General features: G+C 34.0%; 2 protein-coding genes across 2 annotated transcripts in view; one reads left to right on the top strand and one right to left on the bottom strand.

The window, feature by feature from the left end:
- Positions 1-22,940, bottom strand: part of CTNNA3 (catenin alpha 3) — a gene marked incomplete at both ends in the record, with an annotated part of 1,381,762 nt that overhangs the window by 955,857 nt on the left and 402,965 nt on the right. The gene's annotated exons all lie outside the window — the stretch shown is intronic.
- LRRTM3 (leucine rich repeat transmembrane neuronal 3) overlaps positions 1-22,940 on the top strand; it is a gene marked incomplete at both ends in the record, with an annotated part of 153,881 nt that overhangs the window by 101,197 nt on the left and 29,744 nt on the right. The window lies entirely within an intron of this gene.

Here is a 22,940-nt window from a genome sequence, read left to right as displayed (position 1 = left end):
GCAGTGATGAAAATTAGGCATTTTGATTCTGTAGATTTGGTGATTTAAAGGATTAACTAATAAGGTTAAGCAAATGGCAAAAAAAATGAATCCTGACACATGACTATAAAAACCAGAATCCATGTCCTGTTGGATATATATATATAAAGAGAAACACATATATTTATACACACTCATATACATACACATATATATATACATATATATGCACACATAAGTAAACATTAGTTCAGCATAGCAAATATTCTTTGAAAAACAATGGCATACACTAAAGATAAAAAGATGAGAAGACCCAGAGTAAGGCTTCAGGAACATATAGTCCTGCTTAAGAGACAAGTCTACTAATGGTAATACAAACATTTTGTATGATATTTTTATACTCAGAAATATTGTACAGAAATAGGCCTTTGATGTTAAGAATTAGTGTTATTTGAACCATGAGCTACTCAATATTTTAGTTGGATGAGCAGAAATAAACAGAAAATGACTACACAAATACATAAATCTGACTGAGAACTGCAGAGTTTAGCCAAAATAATTCCCAAGCATATTCTCCTAGAGGAAACATAGAGAGCAGAAGTGAGTCAAATTTTTTAGAAAAGATTTGCTTAGATATTACAAGTTAACACTGCAGTAAATTGCAGCTATTGATAATTAAGACTCCCCAAGCTGCTCAAGGAGACTTTTGTTGTGCTGTTACTATAAATAACAGAAACTACTTCCTGGATGCCAAATATTATCCAATTATTCACTAGCATCTATTGCACACTGACTTTGCAAACATCACAAGAGGCAATATTGGAAATGTAATCATAATCCATTTTTATAGACCTAAATATTTATTGTAGTTCCCTCTTCTTCCATTCACGAAGTGGTTTCTGTGCACAGCTCAGAAAACAAGTATAGGAACTCAATAACTCATAAAAACTATAGAAAGTAAATCTAGCTATATTGCCATTTGCAGGCCATACTTTTGCCTATTACCTCTAAGTTATTAAAATTTACAATTCCTCACTCCTTCAATAGTTCTTTGATCCGCATCAACAAAACTGGACCTGTTATGTGTGAGAACTCACAGGTGGATATAGACCTACACTTCAGAAGCTTAGAATCTAGTAAGGAGAGTATAACAACAAGTAATCTTAATAAATTGCTGTAGTTGATATAATATTATATGCCATGTACCATAACAGAACAGGGTGTAATGATTTTCCCCAATAAGTTGAGGATCAGCTTCAAAGGGGATAATATATGTGCTGGAAAAGCAAAAAAGCTTGTTAGGGTAATATATTAAGATGCACAGGGCAAACACAGTAGTTTGACCAGACTTAAGTTGAACTTAAGGAACATGTGAAAGAATAGAAGATAAGGAAAGAGATGAGGCTGAGAGGTCAGACAAGTTCTTTGTGCCAAATGAAAAATTTAGACTTTTCACACGAGAAGCTATCATGAAAGGGGAGAATAAAAGGATTGTTAGACAGAAATTCTAGAATGTATCTTGGGCACACATTAAAAAGAATAAACCTGAATATTGGAAAACTAGTTAGAAGACTATAGTGTCTACATTCAGCTCTCATCTATGGTATGGATGACAACTAAGGAGAGCCTGAATTAATGTGGGTAGCTCTTCTGTGATGAACAGTTAGAAAGGAATGATGTTTAAAAGAAAGGATGGCAGAACAATCTATCAAGTGAATATTAGATATAAAGGATTTGACCATGTTTCTAGCTTAAACAATTGGACCTTTTTTAATATTTTATTTTATATAATTCTTACATCATTTTTCATTTTTGCACAGTGTATGCATTTTCATTTTGGTTATATTCCCCATACAATTCCCAACCCCCCTTATTTTGATCCTGATCCCTTCTCTTCCCCTCCCACCCGTTAGTGTGTCTCTGGTTTATAGTTGCTTGTTGATTTTGATTTTTCTTTATATAATTAGTTTTCTCCTGGTGTCACCAGGAAAAAAAGGAATGTCATATAATTTATGCTACAGGTGTCCCAAGTTTACCACTTCTTATAGGCATGTGGAATTTTGGGTCTGGAGTTTAGATGAGAGCTCCATCAATATAGCAAACACTTAAAGTGTGGAAGTGGATCAAATTGTCCAAGATGAACACATAAAGTGAGAAAAGGTGAAGATCAAAGTTCTAAGAAATACCTTGTACCAAAAAAAATTATCCATTAATTTTTGGAAGGAGAAAAGAAATCATGGAGGAGACTGAAAAGGAAAGACCAAGATGTCTTGGGAATATAAGAATCAGAAAACTGTAAATGATAAAGTGATCATAAAATTTGGTTGCCAGAGGAAAGAAAAGAATGAGGACAGAAAGACTTTGTTGGGTTCAAAACCAACAAGACTGTGGTGACCACTATAGGTGCTTACAGAATAAATAAGAATTAAGGCCTTAGATCCCAACTGAAATATGAGGATAGAAAATAGATAAAGGAAAATGGAATAGAGTTTGACTATGTTTCCGAGATAACAAATCTGAATTAGATCAAAAGGAGCCAAATAAATGAAGCAGCCAGTTCTCAGTCCCAAAGAAGTTAGCATTTGATAGAAGAGCACAGTACATATTAAATAGCAGTTAATCAGTGCTGAACAGGAAGTGGGAAATCAGGAAATCCATATATAAAGTACCTGTGGGAGTACGGGTTGGTGGGATTTCATACCTAAAGGATCAAATTTATTTCTGTGAAAGAAGATCCAGGTGCACTGCCAACTTTCTCCCTATTTCATATACCTGAAGTGTATATGCAAGGACACAAGATACAGCAATACCCACAGATGGTAAATGGCATGAAAACAGTCCAAAAGTTCTAGATCATCCACATAGTTTTTGACTACTAGATATTTATCTCCTTATGTTCAGTAACAAAATGGTTATATAACCATATAACAGTAGTCATCTGCTCAATTAGTTATACTATGGCCATTGAAACTCTTGTGTCCCACACAAAGAAATGACCTAAGAAAAAAACTTCTCCAGGGAGTAGGTTTTTCTCCTTAGCTGAATGTCATTTATCTCTATTCTTCCTGCTTCTACTAGCATAGGGTTTATTTGAATGATTTTTCTTCTAAACATCTCTAGATCTCACATCTTTCATCAGACTCATTGATGTGCTGTTGATTCATTCTGCCAGATGATTAACAATGATTATTTTTAAGAACAGTTAACCCCAATTCTTTCAGTGATGTCTACCCTTCACTCTCACTACCCAAAAGAGAAACATCCATCTTCATAAGTCTTTTCATCAATCATTAATATTTGTGCTTGATTCTTTCTGACAGTTTCCCGTCAATGTGACTGGGTTTTATGTATGCCAACTCAATAGTACCAGTTAATTGTGATATATTGGAGACTACTTTCTCTGTTTACATCCATGATACCAAATATTCTGTTTTGTAGGCAACTTAGCAATTGTGAAATTTTTATGTAAAAATAACCTAAAGAAAAAATATTTCCTTTTATTTAAAAGTTGAGTAAGGTCTCCCTGGTGGCGCAGCGGTTGAGCGCTGTGTTGCAAAGGCGCCTGCAGCCTCTGCAGCGCCGGTGGGATTCCTGGCCACCAGGCAAGGGTCCCACATGGCACGCAGACCTCTCCTGCCACCCGCTGCTCCCCTCAGCAGTGTTTTTTGTCAGTCTGCCTGTTCTGCTCCCTGCTCTGGCTCTGGTGAATTCTCTTACCCTCCTGTGCTTCTGACTGTACCCAGTGCTTGTATAAATAAATAAATAAAATCTTTAAAAAAAATAAATAAAATAAATAAAAGTTGAGGAATGTCTGGAGCCTAGGTGATCTCTGAATTTTCCAAAGTTCAAAAATAAAAAAGAAAATTCTAATTGTGGATCTTTCTGACATGTGACACTTAATCTGATGTTTCAAATAGAGAGAAAAAGCTGTACCTTAAAACTTTATGGTAATTCTAAGTGTTAAACAGGCAGTAGCAAATTTAGTAGACAAAGTTCTTTAGCAAGGAAAGCAGCAATCTATTCAATAGTTGGTTCCAGTCTATGTCACGGAGTATTGTTTTATTTTACAAATTAATGGAGGAGAGGGTTGTGCTATTTCAAAATTATTTAAATGGTCATTTCTTATAGCATTGTAAAATTATCTAGGATTGCAATATGGGAATACAAAGTAGCATTAACTAATCAGAAATTAATCAAAACCTGTTTTTAAAAAAAAAATAGAACAAATGGAGTCAAATGGATTACTAAAAGTAAAATGCAGTGTTAGAAAGATCATGTTTAATGCTATCTGGAAAGCTTCCCAGATTCTCCATCCAGCTAATCTCTGAGTGTTCATTATGAGAAGTGATAGCTGTCTCTCTGGCCCAGAGTCAGGTTTTGTGTTCTTTTTCATGAGACAACTTGTATTACTTTAAGTCTGTGAAATGAATACAAAAGCTATGCTATCTTTTTTAATGACTTGCATTTTTTTAAAGAACTCATAGGGATGATTTAAGGATAAAGTAACAACAGAGATATTTTATTCATTAAAAAGCACAAATCAGCACACAACAGAGGAAAGGTCCTGGTCATTGTAGCCAACAAAGAATCGGATCTAAATCTCAGCAACTTCAGCTATTCCCTTTCTAGTTTTGTCACCTCTGGTAAGTTTTTTTATCTTCTCAGAGTCTCAAATTCCTCATTGGCAAAATAGGCATAACAACTTACCTTACCAGGCAGCTATAAATGTTAAATAATAAAAAATAAAAGCAGCATGTCTAAAGTTTGACAACATATAGTAGATAATATTTAAGTGTTCCCATCATATTTCCAATACCATAGCTCTCATCCTATACATACTAAGTATCAAAAAAGGAATATATATTAAAGAGCACCAGATATATGATGCTAAATAGTTAACTCATATGTTCTAAATATTGGAACTAACAAAACATATTCTATTATCTTCCATGACTATGGTAAATCATTCTACCATTTAACAAACTAAAAAAATAACTAAAGTACTTTCAATTCAGAGACCCTGTTTTATTTCCTTAGGCTGAAATATTGCTTATCCTTTTTTCTCATTAATTTACCATATGCTTTATACAATTCTGATCTTTTCCATAAGTTTAATATGACAGGTTTCAAGTTTCAGTGTATAAGGACAGATGTGAGAAAATAACTTATTGATCTTTCATTTCTCTCTACCAGTCAGTATTTCAAGGCTTTTCAATACAGGGGACGTCTAACTAGCCTAACTTCAGGTATCTCCAAGCCAATATATACTGCTACAGTTTCCTCAGAGAAGTACAAAGAGAAAAGGAGGATGAAAAGGACTTTAACAGACTCACTCCACTGTTAAATTCCTTTTACTATCATCACCCATTATCGACATTGTATACATCTATAATCTCCATCACCTAATAAGATCTCAGGAAAAAAATTAGTTTTAGTAGAAAGAATTGGAAGCAGTATACTAGAGATACTCTAAATTAGGGTTCAAAACCCTGGCCCACTTCACACTAAGTAGTCATTTAATCTTGCTGAATTTCAGTTTTCAAAAATGTAAAATTAGTATAATTGTTCCAACCTTACTAGGGTCAGTATGAAGATTAAATATATTTGTAATGTTTTACATAATGTCTAGCCTGTGTTCTTAGTAAGTGTTCTTACTAATGTCTTACTAAGTGCTCAATAAATGTTAGCTAATATTATCAGGGCCAGTGGAGCTTTTAATACGACTTCTTGAGTGAGTAGATAGGAATTAAGAATCCAAAGACAATTTGGGCTCTATCAGTAATTTAAAGGAGGAGAATAAAGAAGCCAGAGGTACACAGGAAGACCTAATTACAAATTAGAATGAAGGATACAGGTGGGGAGAAACGGAAGTCACTTTTTTGCAAACAGTGCCTCATTGAGCTATGTACTCAGAGTCGAGAAATTCTACCAAGATCTGATTCCCTACTTGTGCTTAGCCCAAATTGGAGCTCAAAGGACAATGGAGCCAAATGTTCAGATAGCGTGTTTACTCTCTCATGGTTTACAGTAACTCTAGACAATGCTTCCATTGCTCTTAGCTTAAATTATTTTAAAAATTTTTTCTGGAGTCTGACTTATTAAAGTGGTGGAGGCTTTAAATGTATAAAATGCCAATACAAAATAGTTAAAGTGAAAGGTATTGATCAATGAGATGAAAGACATCTGTCCCCTCTTCTTTCCAAAAATCCCCCTTTGTGCCTCTGGGTGGAGGTTGAGACAATGTCTCTCAGGAGAAAATATACAAAACAAGAGGGAAGAATGAAAGAAAAGTGCTGTGTGGGAAAAGAAAAGGAGTTCAAAGGGAAATAGTTATGTAAATTATGGGCAAAAATGTTATTGCAATATATTTAAACCTACTTGGCTCAGAGAGGAAAAAATGAAGAAAATAATGAGAAAAACAATTGTTTCTCATCCAGCCACTTGTCTATCAAAATGCAATTCTTTTATCTTTCTCTTCTTCATTTCACTCTCTAGATATATAAAGCGCAAAAGATTCAGATGCTTCTAGGAATTCCCATAAGTTCATGAAATAAATATCAATATACATTCATGCTAAAATAACCAGAAAAAGCTACTTCATTTTTATTAAATTCAATATTTCATTTTCTAGTTTCAAAGGTAGCTGTCTTGATATTCCTTCTCCTCCATGATAACATATCCACCTACAAAAAATTATTTCCATTTTTATTTCAGTGTCATTTTAAAACAAATAAAAAGTGGTCCAAATATTCCAAGGCATTGAAAGAAAATCTTGGATTATTAGATGAGTTGTTTAAAATACTGAAACAATGTTGAGCAGGGAGAATATTAAATTGTTTTAAAAAGACTGTGTTGCATCTTTTTCTAGGAATGAAAAATTTAATATTTTGCTATGGTAAATTCCAACTTCTTTAGTCAGGTTTACCCAGTCTAGACTAAAAAACAATTCTTTTTTTTAAGAAAAATCCTCCCTGGACCTCCCCTGGTGCACAGGCAATTGAGTGCCACACTGTGAAGCTGTCCACAGCCTCGGCAGCACAGGTTCAATCCTGGCCGGCCGGAGAGGATTCCACATGGCGCGCAGACCTCTCCTGTCTCGCCTGCTGCTCCCCTCAGCAGTGTATTTTGTCAGTCTGCCTGTTCTGTTCCCCACTCTGTCTCTGGTGACTCCTGTCATCCTTCCGCGGATCTGGCCTGTACCCCGGTTCTTGTATAAAATAAATAAATAAATCTTAAAAAAAAAATCCTCCCTTCACAGTTTTCTTACTTACGCCATCTGTATTCATCTCTGTATATCCATGGAGAGCAAACAACAAAAGCAATAATGGATTAACTAGGAAGACACTGTCAAAGAAAAATCATTTATATAAACAAGAAAATAAACAAATTAAGCCCAAATTCTAACCAATCAAGAAATACACTAAAATCTCTTTAAAAATGCATTATTCTGTTAGTTTCACTGATATAACTACATATGTATATTAAACTATTCCTCAATGCTATCTTCTTGTAATAAGGTTAAGTATTTCTGTATCAAAAATTTATGATCACAACTGGAGTTTTTGTTATCCTGTTATCTTAAAATTAACACTCAGAGAAATGGCATAATGTGTGTTTTGTTGAGCAAATTCAATAATCATTCCATACAGGAATGTTTGTCTAACAAATGGATCTACCAAATAAGCTCCATTTATTTTTGAGGAGAGGACAAGAAAAAGGAATAAAGGTAGAAATAAGAACAACATGTGTCTTTTATTTTGATTGTTCATGTACACTTTCTCTAAAAAGATAATAGATCAACTATTGCTCTACAAATTCAATTAATGATGGCAGTTCAATAGAATACCAATGACCAGAAAAACAGTATTAAATCTGAAACTTCATTATCAAAAAATAACAAAAGTTTATTTATGCGCAACATACAAAACATAAATTAAATTTATAAGCCCTATGTAGCTAACAGTGTAATTACAGTATATCCAAAATATATATTTGACACAAGATATGTATCTGCTACCTACCACAGAACTTTACACACTTTGTTTACTAACAACTATTCCAACAAGTTATAGATGATAAAATTTAAGAGCTTATTTCATCAGAATGTTTTGCCTTTTACTTTGGGAAAACATCCAAAATAATTGCCAAACCAATAAAAATGAATTATCAGTGGTGGAATTTCAGGAAGAAATTAGCTCCTGAGAGGTTCAGATTATTGCCCCTGCATAGAAAACTATTTGACCCTAATGTATATAGAAGATCCCGTTGCACAGACTTTATGTAATGGTACTTACAATATAAAGGTCAATGGTTTAATGTCCATATATTATACACAATGCATATTGTAATTTACATATTTACATGCTATTTTTAAGTTACATGGTACTAATACATTTCTTACTAGGCATTAGAAATCTTAAAATGGGTATAGACATAAGAGATATATAACTTTTAACTTATATTTATTCATTATTTAGTATAATCCCCATGTATAAACTAGTAGACTGATCTCATCAATAAATTTCACATAATTTTAAAGATTATAAAATCAATATACATTTCCTCCCTCAATCTGCCACTGCCTGGATTCCCTGCACTAAGCCATGAAGCTCTGTTGCACATACTGCATGCAAAATGCATGCTGAACATGCCACCAAGAATCTGCAATGCAGATAAAAGGAAAGCATTATTCTGAATTTGCATATCACACCACACACAGTAACTAATTTGTCAAATATCAAACAATTTACATATTCTAGGCTTCCTTAATTGTACATTAGGTTTACTTTTTTTGGAACTGAATTTTATAGAGGAAAATGTATCTTTAGCTAAGCTGATATAATTTGAATATATGAGTATTAGATTTCTCCTAATGATTTCAGAATATTGTAAAAGAAAAAAAGTACACCTTCAGGTTAGATTGCAGAATGGATAGGGAGCTTAAAAGGCAAGCTCTGATTCTGAGAATTAAATTTAGCCTGCCAGATCCTGCAGTGAAACATAAGACTACCTTCCCTCAGTAGCATAAGTGGGGAGACATTGTTCTGCTGTCTCTCCAGCCTCTTTTGTACGCTGAGGCTGACGTGATTCCCCAGACTGGTGTCCTCTACAGAATTTAAACGACTTTTGTGAGTAACAGCAAAAGGAATTTATTGACTTCCTCTCAGACTGAAAGCAGCAGTGACCACTTGCATCAAATTATCCACGTGGATTTTTAGCTATTTAAAAGTGGGGTGGTTTGTGATTGATGCCGATTTTTATTGATGGTCTCATCTATTCTGATATTTCAGGATCTTATGATATGCAGAGCTTTGTTTGGATTACTTACATGCCTGTGACTATTTTTTATTTGCCAAGGTGACAGCACAAATCACATTATTTGCAGAGGTAGTGGAGTCTTTCTCACAAATCAGCCCCAGGACAACAATAAACATTTATTTATTGAACTCTTGGAATAGCTACAAAGAAATATAAGACAGTTTCTGTTTCAAGAACCTTTAACACAGATACAAATTAACAATAAATAAAGAGAGTAATGCAGGTGATTCCACAAAGTCAAAATCATAATGGAGTTGCTTGCCCTCACAGGAATGAGATCTCATTACCTGATGACTTACTGTCCTTCCAGTCCTTAGAGTCTGTCTCCAAAATGCATAAATTGAACTAGACTATCTCTAATTCTCTCCCAATCTAAAAGTCTTAAAAACTTACACTTTACTCTTGTATATCTATACTCTGATGCCTCCCTAATTTCACTGCTGTCTTATCAATGGCAATCTGAGAAAAACCTAAGTCAGTGACCTCAGAAACACATTAGCATTGACCTATTTTCTCTTAGCTACTTTTAACAGTTCATCAAGTAAGAAGAAAAGCCATTTAATTTGTTTCCACGTCTATATTCAACAGGAGTGAACTATTAATAACAAATATACACGTTATATTCATTGTGATCTATTTACATATTTTAATGTAATTTCATTTGAAAGAGACATTGAAGCTCTAACATTTACATAAGGAAACTAGCTTACATAATTACAAATAGTGTGTTTTTTTTTTTAATTTTTACAGTCCCTATACTATTTTCACCTAACAGTATGTTTTCAAAAGAGATGAGCCAAATAATCATTTTTTTTTAATTCTGGAGATTTTTTTTTCTTCAAATCCTGCTCTGCTCAGATGATCAAAATGGGATAACAAAGAAGAACCCTTCAAACTCCTCTGTCTCTCTCCCTCTCTCTTTCTTTCTTTCTCTCAGGCCCTCTGTCTCCATATCCCCTGGACTCCAGAATCACTTGATACCAGAAAGTCCAACAGGACAAACTAAGTAAATATCATTCCAATCAAAATTGTATTACTCCTAGTCATACAGTCCTAAACACCATAGCAGGTAGCAAATGAAAATGAAAAACAGAGAGTTATCTTAAATCCCTTCACTTATTCTATTAACATCATTTTCATTTAGCTTGTACCATTTTTCAAACTGCTAGTTATGGAGACAAAATTATGCTAGGGCCTTTCCACTGAAGAGCAGAGGCTAATGGAGGGTAAGCATGAAGAACATAGTAACAACTAAATAAATAGTAAAAAAAATTATGATCTAGAATCCATATCTAATGGTACCCAATAAAGTATACTATGCTTTCTTCTCACATTTTTATCACCTTTAATTAAAAGCCACTCTTCCCTAAAAAATTACCTTTTCATAATCTACTAATTTGAATAATACACAGGTTTTCCTAGATACTAGCACACTTACTTTTAAACAACCTACACTGTCATAGATTATGCATCAAAACACCCAAACTGACAATCCTAGCAGGTTCATATTTAAATCCATGATACAGTTTTCAAATTTTAATATGATGGTGCAAAAGGCTTGCAAGGCATAAAATAACTTGCTGTTACAAAACAGAAAGTTTGAAAATCCTTTCTCATATTTTACTTGTTATTTTTAATGTAGATATTAGTTCTAAGTTTCATACATTTTAAATGTAATACAATTGAAATGATCATAGTGTTTCTTATCATGCTTCCAAATAAGATTATCATTATACTTAAGTTGTATATAATTAAGTAGGTCCTGCCTTTAACTTGTGAAGAAAACATAAAAGAGCAGGTATATTTATTCTAGGTCACAGAAAATATTAGAGATGTTTTAAAACATGAGGAACTTTATAGTAATACTTTATAACTAAAATAATACAATTACTTTATCGGAATATTGCTTTTGAAGAAATAACCATCCCTTCGAATACTAAAGTTTATTCAACTTTCACACAAATAAATCTATAATGCAAGAAAGAAAGATTTCTTAGATACTAGGATGTTGTGTTTCCCAAGTATATCAATCCTAAAACTCAACAAAAATACAAATAGGACATTCTCTGGAAAAATATCATTTCATCAATCTGAGAAGGGTTATAATAACTTTGAATTTTTAAAAAGTGTCTACCCTAATTCTTAATAGCTCTTTAATTCTTTTTTTTTTAATTTATTTATTTATACAAGCACTGGGTACAGTCAGAAGCACTGGAGGGTTAGAGAATTCACCAGAGCCAGAGCGAGGAACAGAACAGGCAGACCGATGAAATACACTGCTGAGGGAAGCAGCGTGCATGGCAGGAGAGGTCTGCATGCCAAGTGGGACCCTTGCCAGCGGCCAGGGATCGAACTGGTGCTGCAGAGGCTGCGGGCAGCTTTGCAGCCCAGCGCTCAACCGCTGTGCCACTAGGGGAGGCCCAGCTCTTTAATTCTTAATTGAGAACATTATTATAGCATTCAAAATTAAATGCGAAGAATTTAAGATTATATTTACCAGGCTGCCCATCAGTTAGTATATATATTCACATTCCTTGAAGAACTTGAAATAATATATAGTACAAAAAGCATCTCCTCCGTTATCAATAATATGTTGCATAAATTGTTTCATCTTAAGCACATTTTTCTTAAGATCACCCTTCTAAGCTACAAATTCCTTACAATATCTTCAAAGAATAGAAAATAGTTTTCTAAGATCAAATACAAATACAAAACATATGGGTAGTGGCAACCAGAATGGTGAAAAGAACTCTCTTGAAAGAATTGCAAGAGGAATTGACCCAGTTTTCCCCACCTTAAAATTAATCTTTTAAATACAAAATATAATCTAGGGGCAGGTTTAAATGAGCATGAGTTTATGTAAAACTTGTGCTAGAAAGAGCTAAGTAATCATGATTGTCCCCCAAAAGGTCAATAAGAATTTGACTGAATTTCCTTAATGATACTATGCCATGAATACATCTTAGAAATAGTAAAATCCTCTCTGAAAAGACCTGCATATCTCTAAATAACCTATGAGCCAATTTTATTGATTTCCCCCTCTTTGTAAGTTTTAGACACTTTGAGCAGCTTCAACAGTAACCAAGCTGGTACCCATGGTAGTACATACTAATTCTGTTTGTATTTGTACATGGTTATATAACAAGATGTTAATGATTTATCAACAGAAAATACTTTAACATCAGTGAGGATCACCTGTTTATAACAATAACTTTGTTAACAAAGAGGATGTACCCCAATAATATGCATTTGTCTCTAGAGCAGAGGTATAAAATTTTACGTCAGGACATAAGGAAGGGATATAAAATATGTAGATGTGACTTTTACAGGGTCTTTAACAGTGAACCCTTCTTATGCAAAGCTAAGTGACCAACAGCACTACAGAATCACACCATTGATCCACCAAACCAATCTGAGTTGATTCTTCAATCTTTGACCTAATGTCTTGTTACAGCATGGATTTTCCAAAAACTGGACTAATGGGGTTAAACACTTGTAGGTTTCAAAATGTGAAAGGTTGACTTCTAATGCCTTATACATTCCTTAACAGAAAAGGGCAATGCTCATCTGAAATATCCCTTTCTTACTACTGTTCTATTCAGGCTGGTTAGGATACAGTATTTCCAAACGGTGGGAGATTAAAGAAAAATGTGACAACTGTTGGAAGCATTATGAATAATGTCTGGTGCCATTCAACCTTTTTTGTTGTTGTTGTTCAATTGAAATCCTTTTCAGTACTCCAAATGACTTTGGGGAGTGAGTTTATCTTTCTTATATTCACTATTTCTCTTTTTTCATAACACTACTTTTAAGCTGTCATGAAGTATGAAGTCAAATATTTCCTGAGAGACCTGTGGGAATTCAAGGCAACTGTAGGGAATGTTGAAACTTAATGTTTCAACATTATCTAACATTTATGCAAATCCCTTCATTTAAAAAATAAGTTATTTTCAAAAATATTACCAATGTTTTTAATCTTTCTTAAATATAAAACAGAGCTGTGATTCTTATGAAGATGTCAAGTAAAACCTCACAGTTTTTATTTACCAAAAAATATCAGTGAAAATAGAGGAAAAAATTAAGTTGGAGAGTCAGCAAGTTTCTAGTTTCAAATCTCAGCTTTACCACTTCTCGAGTATCTTTGAAAGTTAGGTTCTTGGAATATCAACTTTCCACATAAAAAGTGACACCCAGCATGGAAAATAAGTTCATTCTCCCTTCCATGGGTGCATCACTAGTACAGGTATTAAATATTCCCAATTTTTCCCATCAATTATCATGGTGTTGAAATAAATCTTACATAGCATATGGTTCATGAGGAAAGTGTGAAAAGAGTGGTGAAATTACCAGACACAGAAAACAAGGATGAACAGAAACAAACAACACAATTGTCACAGTTCCCAATATATAACAAAGGGATTATTAAGAAAAAGAAAAATGTTAGTGTTGTTTTGACTAAAAGGACTAAGGTAATGAAAAGGAAGACTGCAAAGATGTAAAGGAGACAATGTAATAAACATGTAAGTCTCTTACAGAAAATTTCTAAGTAAAAATCTTTTATATAACACATAATTTAGTCAATATAATATTTTTTAAAAGATTTATTTATTTATTTATACAAGCACTGGGTACAGTCAGAAGCACGGGAGGGTGAGAGAATTCACCAGAGCGGGAAACAGAACAGGCAGACTGACGAAATACACTGCTGAGAGGAGCAGCGGATGCAGCAGGAGAGAGGTCTGTGCACCATGTGGGACCCTCCCAGTGACCAGGGATCGAACCAGCACTGCAGATGCTGCGGGCAGCTTTGCAGCCCAGTCCTCAACCACTGCGCCACCAAGGGAGGCTCTCTATATAATATTTTAAAGGCAGAGAATGTTCAGAAAAGATAGATGGGATATCACTTATCATGGGTTTTATTTGTAAGAATTTGGAGGTACTTTTGTGGCAGTGAGCCTTGGGAATTTTGCATCTCAGATGCAACACTGGACAAAGAAAAATGTACCTACAAGATTCTTAAACATCATAAAGATATAAGGGGTATCTTAAATTTCCCAAATGATGTCTATATTCTTAATGATAGACTACTTCTCTACATGGTCATTCTAAAGTTCATCATGAATATGGATTTAGTTATTACAGAAGATTATGATAAAGGTGAATACTTTCAGGTTTAATGTACACAGATGATATTTTTTCCTGAGTCTAAACTCTTACCTCACCTCTTATATTTATATTTTTGACTTGGCATTGAAGAATGAAAGAACAATGTCATGCTTTTTTCTCCTGAGAAAACAAAATCTAGCCAACTTACAACTTAAAATCAAGATGATATCATGCAATAGTTGATTATTTGAGCCTTAATGGTGGTCATAAAGTATGGTTCATATACAAGTATAATTCATAGATAAAACGTTTTATATCAATTTGTAGGTTGAAGAAACTAAATTTTTTATTCTAAAATCTCAAAGTTATGAAATCATTCTTGTTTTAGTCAAATTTAAAATATTCATGGAAAAATTACACTTAAATCAAGAATGATGCATTGACATGGATAATGTCCAAACTGTAAATACATTAGTTTCTTCCTGAGGAAAATGGTGACTCATTGCGCATGGCAGGTAAAACAAAAAATTGGCTTAAAAGAGGTTAACATTTTAAAAAGAAAAATCATTCTGCTGAGTAAAATTTTATAAAACATTTTATTATGCTTATGTTTTTCTTTGAACTGAATTTTCTGAAAATTATATGAAAATGACAGTACTTCCAAAGAAGATACTATTGATAGTTGCCAAACTCCATACAATTTTTTTTAGGAAAAATAAAAAAATTTTCTTAGCATCACCAGATTCTCCAGGGACTTTGAAAATGACTTAAGTTACTTTCCAACCTTATTTACCACCTTTATCTGATAATCAAGAAAATTCTTAAAATAACTATGTAATATTTATGTATACTTTCAAAAATGTTAGTTCAATAAATTTAGCAAAAGGCTTTACTTTTTTGCTAAATTAATTCTTTACAACATGAGTCATAAAGTTACATTTTATAACATTACTAAAATTGCATGCCTCTGTCAACACAAGATTCTTCTACTGATCCAGCCTTAAGGTATATGTACAGATTTGTGCAAGGATTTCCAAGTTACGATAACTAGACCTTTTGGGAAAATGACTGGCTCTTCCCTTCAATAGCACTGGAGCTTGCAAAACCATAGAGACCTGCCTGGTTAAGGAGAATATGTGAGAATATGTGTGGGAGTTCCCTTTCAATAGGTGGTCATGTTTCTGTAGTTACAAATGCTTTGCAAATATGCCTGTGTAATTAGTCATTGCTAGTCCTCCTGGCATAGGAATGGGTTCCAGTAATACTTCTATTTCTACTTAGGCAGCTAATTTTGTGTTCACAATTTTGTATACTTTTCCTTTATGAGGGTTACCCAAATTATTATATATAAAATGCTGGCCCCAGGAAACCAAGAAATCTTGATTTGTATCGTTGAACAGTGCATCCCTTAAACATCTCTATTTTTGGTTTAAATGACATCAAAGGACATTAACGTTATTTCTTTGAACATTCACATTACTAAGGATAAAAATATATCTTTTCCAAATAAATATTAAATGTAAAACCAATAAAGCTCTATCCATAAAAGAGCAATAATAAAGAATAATTTCCAGTCAATATGATTTTCAAGAACTACACATAAATAAATCAATGAGTAGGTAAATAAGCAATATACAATTTGCTTAACCAATACACTTTCTGCATAGTTGGAAAATACATCTTCATCTGTGTTTTATTCATAAAGACTTGAGTTCAAAGCTCTGAAGTTCTGTGCATACCTGTCTCCCAGCCAAAATATACAAAGCACATGACACAAACAAATGCATTCATTCACTATATGCTAAATGACATCCTAATAGTTACACCTTGAATCGTTCTTCTACTTAAGAGGATACTTTTCACTGAAGTTGTCATCCATTCTCACTCAGTAATTCTGCCTTGGAACCCTACAGTGATTGAATGTGTAAACTATGTTTCCTGCTGTGCAATTAGTTAATATTAAAATATGACAGGATCATTTTCAGCTATACATTTATGAAACACTTTTTCGACAAGCATAGATCACAGTATTTGAAGTGAATAAACACACACATATATACACAGACTCCAGTCTAGATAATATAGTAGTTAGCTAAATCCTGACTAAACAACTAGTAGTTACAAGCTACAAGTTACATATTTAGCATATTAAGGTCAAACAGAATTAGGAACACATCCAAATTTATACCCTATGTGACATCCTATACTTATTCTCTGCCTCATGTTTTTTCTCTTTCCAATAGGCTTAATAAAACCTATCTCATCATGTTGTGGTAGGAATGAATGTGAAGATATATGTAAGATTTCTAATACACATAAAAAGCAACATCCTTTTTTTTTTTACCAGTTACATTACTTACTAAATTTTTGTTGAGAAAAATAATATGATAAGCATGATTAGAGTTATTTATGGAATTCTGTTATTAACATAGAAATTAGCATTAACAATGACAAAAATAATGACTAAGTCATGTGGTATAGTAGAAATAGATCATATTTTAAATGGAAAATTCAAATATTTTATATAACAGATGACTATGGTATGAATAAAATTGCTACAGTAGGATGAAACAAAAGGCAAATAATGTCATTTACTTTTATAATCAGGATCACCTCAGTAAGGGGCATTTGAGGTTACATCAATATCAGATGAGACAGCAAGGATCATGTGATAGCCTGGAGAAAAAGGATTTGCTCATGCTCCTGGGTGAAAAAGAGTGGGAACTGACTGAGAGTGATTATCTTTATTCTTTCTTGACAGTTTAATTAAGTCCTCTAATTAGTCACAGTCACTAAGCACTACATTATCAACTCTGCTTCCTGCTGGATTGGCTTCTTCTCTTGCGTGATAACTGGTTTAAAAAGTTAGCTGATCTAAACATTGTCTTTAAATTACAAAGATTCTTAGCCCAGCAACACAAGTTTAGCTTACTTCAAGGCAAACCATCTATAAGTTGTAAATTTGCTGAACTGGGTCCTCAGTCCTGTTCTCATCACCATTCTACCATGATCTCCATTCTGAGTTTCCTCTAGGCTTTCCTTCCTACTCTTTGGGTGTCTTATTATTCTCCAAGATGACAGTCCTTTCACACTCTCTCAATCTCGTTGACCATTCCTTAAGGAAAATAAGCACCAAATATACACGTCAAAGTATTTGAGTTCAGGGCCTCCCTGATGGTACAGGGGTTAAAGACAGCTCTATCAAGCTATGGCCAGCCACTGAAGCACAAGTTCAATCTCAGCAGGGAACTAAGCCACATGGTCCAGCAGACCTCTCCTGCCTTGCCCACTGCTCCCCTCAGCAGTGTATTTTGGTGGATCTGCCTGTTCTGCTCCCCACTTTTTCTGGTGAATTCTCTCACCCCCGTACCTCTGTTCTATACCCCAGTTCTTGTATGCATAAATAAATCTTTTAAAAATTAATAAAGTGTTTGAGTTCATAACTTATGCCACCAAACACTCCTACAGAGAAGATTTTGGAGATGGCAATGTTTACATTAAAGAAATGACTTGCCAGTTGCATTATTATGGCAGTCAGCCAGAATATTAGGTCACCATTTAATGTTCCTCACATCAAACCCAGGAAATTGTGATGTACCTAAGGCCCTGTCATGCTCTTCCAAATTTATATTTTCTCAAAAGAGAGTATGCTTAAGTATTATATCCATTGCCACGGCATATTTTATACCTCTTATTATAGGTTTCTTTAATCTTAGGAAATAAGTTTTTGGTAAGATTTTAGTGCTATCATCTTTCAAATAACACTATTGACCTCACTGTAGCTATTTATAAAGGTTTCTAGGATTATGAATCTATCACTGATAAACTTCATCTATTGATAATTTAGAAAAATTTGTTTAAAACTTGGTCAGATTTTTTTTTCCATTACCAGTTGTATCAGTTTCAGCAGAAAAGTATAATTCTTTTTACTATTTTTTTAAATCTAGCCAAGACATAATTTCTGACAGTAAATTATTCCTTTCAATTTAATAGTAAATAACATTTGAAAAAAATTACAGTATTTAAAAAAAAATCTGGCCTTTTCTCCACAATTTTCAGAACTAAGTCATGGTCTCATGTGTTCTCTGAGCCACATTCCTCCTCCTCCAATATCTTACCAGGCTCCTTTTTATTTTCTGTATCCTGGAGCACAGGAAGCATCTTCTATAAATTTAGAGAATATGCTGATGTACAAACATGAAGGATGACTACACTGTTTTTAAAAACAGTATAAACTTGCCCTTTTTTGGAAGGATCATTTCTTGGGTATTTGAGGAATCATGACTGGGAGCTATATTTGTTTTACAACATGTCTATAAACCAGAATATTCAATTTTTAAGAAATGGTGAACTGGAACTAGTACTACCAGCCCTGCCTATCTCCTAGAACTGTGTTAAAGATTTTGTAAATCATGACTCATTATGCAAGAGCAAGGAATTATTTTTATTGTGATGAAAAAGCATGTTCACCTTCATTAAATCTTTAAATTCTGTTATTGTTGCCAGTGGAGAGGAGCGCATTTCCAATAAAGAATTGATAAATTTCATCAGCATACACAATGAGTCCATTTAGTCTTGAGAGGCTAATCCTTTAGTCATAATTATCTTTATCTCTATTCAATCTAATTTAAGAATTGTAGTGACAATATAATATGCACTTTTCAAAATATGGGAAAGAAATGCACACTGCCCTCAACTTGCTTACATTGCAATTGCTATAAGATAGATGAATCAAGTCACCATTTTACCAAAAAATATGGAATCTTGATTGTGACTTGCCTGAATGTCACAAAATTAAATAGTGACAAAGCCTTAAAATAGTAATAAATACCATTTCATCACAGCAAGAGCAAAATGTTTTAAAACAAATCAGGTCTAAAAATATGGAATATATAAGTGGTTTGATTGTGGGTGTATTGTGGTAACATATACCTTGAGGCAGTAATTCTATAACTCTAAATCATAGAGAACATTGTAAATCAATATTGCCTCAAAAAAAAAAGGAAAGAATGAAAATGTTGATTAATTATAAAAATAGAAGAGATATTTGAGCTTAAGCAAATTGAAAGAGAAGCTTGATGGTAAGAATGAATTTAAACTCAAAGTAAGGAGAAATTGTGTCATGGGAGTATTTTTAAAAGAATGACATATAGCCAAAGAGAGAAATTATATTTGGTGTCACTTGGAGAATAGCCAAGTCTGAAAGAATTTATTTTTTTTTGTAGTTGGGATTGTCAAACTTTTCTATGCTAGAGAAAATAAGACTGTCTTTTTGTGGTCAAATAATGATTCCTCTGAACCTCCACATTTGTTGTCAAGACTAAAGAATAAAAATGGACAAAAATTATAAAACACATCAGGCATTTCCAGGTCATGAAAATATTTTAAGTATTATAAGGACTTTAAAAAAGCAGAGGATGCTGTTGCTACTCCCTAAGATTTTACAGTTTTACTGGGGCAGTCAAAATTAGTACTAATAAAAGTTTTTAAAAGTTTCTGTAATAGTTCCCAACTTCAAAATAACAGAAAAGACTGCTATTGAATATGCAATTATTTTCTAGAATCAAAGCACTTTCATAACATTTAAATTTATGCTTAAGCACAAGCAAGGAAAAGAAAAATCTTCCAAACGTGGCAGAACTAGCCATGCTCACCAAATAAACCATTTGGTCATTTACATTTTGTTTTACACCTGCACTTAGCACCAAATGGCAAATTCTAGGTGATTGGCTGCCAATGGAAGAATTTGTGTCTTATAGATTAGGCAGTAAAACCCCATGTGCACTGCTTCATAAACTCCAGTCTCTATTTTTCTGCCATGGTTAATGAGAAATCCAGCCATCACTCCAGATTACATAGCTAAAAAATTGTAGAGCTTCTCTGTTAGCCTGTGTTCTTAGATGACTGAAGAATAGAACTCTCATCACAATGAGGTCCTATGCTAAATTAACATATATATATATGATGAATAAGAAGCTTTTTGTTTTATCAAGTCACTGAACTAAACTTGTTTTTTTTTTTATTTTTGATAGCACAACATAGCTTAACCTATCTTGACTAGTAAGTCAAACTAAAGTCACGTAAATGAAGAAAAAGGCACTCTGAAGGGACATATCAAAATAACTTCCAACGGGCCTCCCTGGTGGCACAAGGGGTAAGACACAACTGGTAAAGCTATCTGCAGCCAATGCTGCATGATTTATCCCCGGCCAGGTAGCCACCCACATGGTGCAGCAGACTTCTCCTGACTTGTCACCTGCTCCCCTCAGCAGTGTGTTTCAATCAATCTACCTGTCTGTTCCCCACTCTGCCTCTTGTGAATTCTCTCATCCCCCCGCCACACCGCCGGCCTATATCCCATTTCTTGTATATACAAATAAGTAAATCTTAAAAAAATAACCTCAAAGACTCATCTGAATCTTACTTGTTTCTATTTTAAACAAAACACATTAATTCTAATAAGACTGAAAACTAAGGCTAAGAAATGAATGATTTGAAGAGTAACAGAGAAATGAATAGAGCTCTAAGAAATGTATCTCCTTATCTTCTCATGGCACATGACATACTAGTCTCTACTAAGACTCAGGGAAGTTGAAACAGATGTCTTTTACTGTTAGCCTCTGCAATCACTAGTCATCCTTTGTCTCCCTAAGAATAATCGTATCAGCTCTAAATTGCTACACAGATATTGCATCTTTATAACAGCACTAGTAAAACAAAAACAGAAAGTTCAATCAGACAGCTAATTTTCATGTTGTAAAAGTTCCTTTACTGTTGATTTCCCCAGTCTCTGGGTCTTTATTTTTTTACTTTTTTCTGTACCCTGTGTCTTCCCAAATTATTCAGTTCTTAGTACTCATCTCTTCTTTGCACTTCTGCTAGGAATGAAGCTTACACTAGCATATTCATTTTTGAAACTATAGTAATGTTTCCACAAAAGTGATAAGGAAGTTTCAACAGAAGCAGTTCCTTTTTCTGACCTTCATGTCAGGTCAATGTTAAGAGTTAATGCAGGCAGGCCTCCCCTGGTGGTGCAGGCGCTTGAGCACTGCCGAGTGAGGTTGTCCGCAGCCTCTGCAGCACTGGTTCGATCCCGGCCTGCCAGCGAGGGTCCCACATGGAGTGGCAGACCTCTCCTGTCGCTCCCACTGCTCCCCTCAGCAGTGTATTTCATCAGTCTGCCTGCTCTGTTCCCTGCTCTGTCTCTGGTGAATCCTCTCACCCTCCTGTGCATCTGGTCTGTGCCCTGGTTTTATAAATAAATAAACAAACAAACAAACAAACAAATAAATCTTTAAAAAAAAAGAGTTGATGCAGGAGAAATGATATCTAAGTTGTTGTGCACATATTCCAATATATATCTTTACTTCTATACTTTTCACATACTCTTCTTAAAACCTTGATTAGAAATGATAACTTTATTATAAAACAAACTCCTCTTTAGCAGATAAAACATGTAAGAGAGAATATTTAAGATAACTGATAAGGATCATTCCTTAGGAAATGCTGTTCTAGACTCAAGGAGATTTTAAGAATTGGTACAATCTGGGCCCCCCTGGTGCTAAGGGTAAAGTCTCCGCACTATGAAGCTATCCAAGTTCGATCCCTGGCCAGGGAGTTAGTCCACATGGCACAGCAGACCTCTCCTGTCTTGCCCACTGCTCCCCTCAGCAGTGTATTTTGGTCAGTCTTCCACTTCTGTTCCCTACTCTGTCTCTGGTGAATCCTCTCACCCTGCATCTCTGACCTATACCCCAGTTCTTATATGCATAAATAAATCTTTAAAAAAAGAATTGGTACAATCTTAGAAATATACGCATAGAAAGATTATATCAAAAAATCATACAAAATATCAATCAACACTACCTACTTCTCCAACCTAGAATCCAATTATTAGAAAAATGATTGATGAAATGATGAAAAGGCAAGAAAATAATGTGCTTGAGAAACCACTGATTGCAGCAGCTTTCATATATATTATCATATTTGTTAAGATAATACAGTTTTAGGTAGATGGATGTTATTGTTATCCCATTTTATAGATAAGGAAATTCAAATCCACAGAGGGTAACTTATTTAAAGCTGAACAAGTACTAAAATTCAGTCTGATCCAAAACCCATGTTCTGGATCATAACTTCTAGTACATCAGCTCCTGTAAGAAAAATAACTTAGTATAAGTGTTTTATCTTCTGCACACACTAACAGTGCTATCCCTGCAAGAAATCAGCTTGCATGGGTTTGAAATTAATGATGCTACATAGCAAAGATGGAATGATTCATTTCTGTTTTATCTCCCAAGTATACAGATGACTACCTTTAAAAAAGAAATTCATCTTTTGATTTGGTGTTTTTCTAGCCATTATTTCTAATTGCGATGCGTGTGTGTATGTCTCTACATATAGAACATTAAGTCAGGCAAGTTGCAAAAACCAAATATAAAAATGTACTGAATGGAGTGCCAACATTCTCTGAATCATCTCTCATCAATCAGGATCATCTCTGTCCTTTTCTATACTGTCTGTACTTTGCCCCTGCA

The sequence above is a fragment of the Talpa europaea genome (assembly GCF_964194135.1).
Source record: "Talpa europaea genome assembly, chromosome: 10".
Classification (NCBI taxonomy): Eukaryota; Metazoa; Chordata; class Mammalia; order Eulipotyphla; family Talpidae; genus Talpa; species Talpa europaea.
Note: the sequence above shows the minus strand (reverse complement) of the source record. Positions and strands in the feature narration are given on the sequence as shown.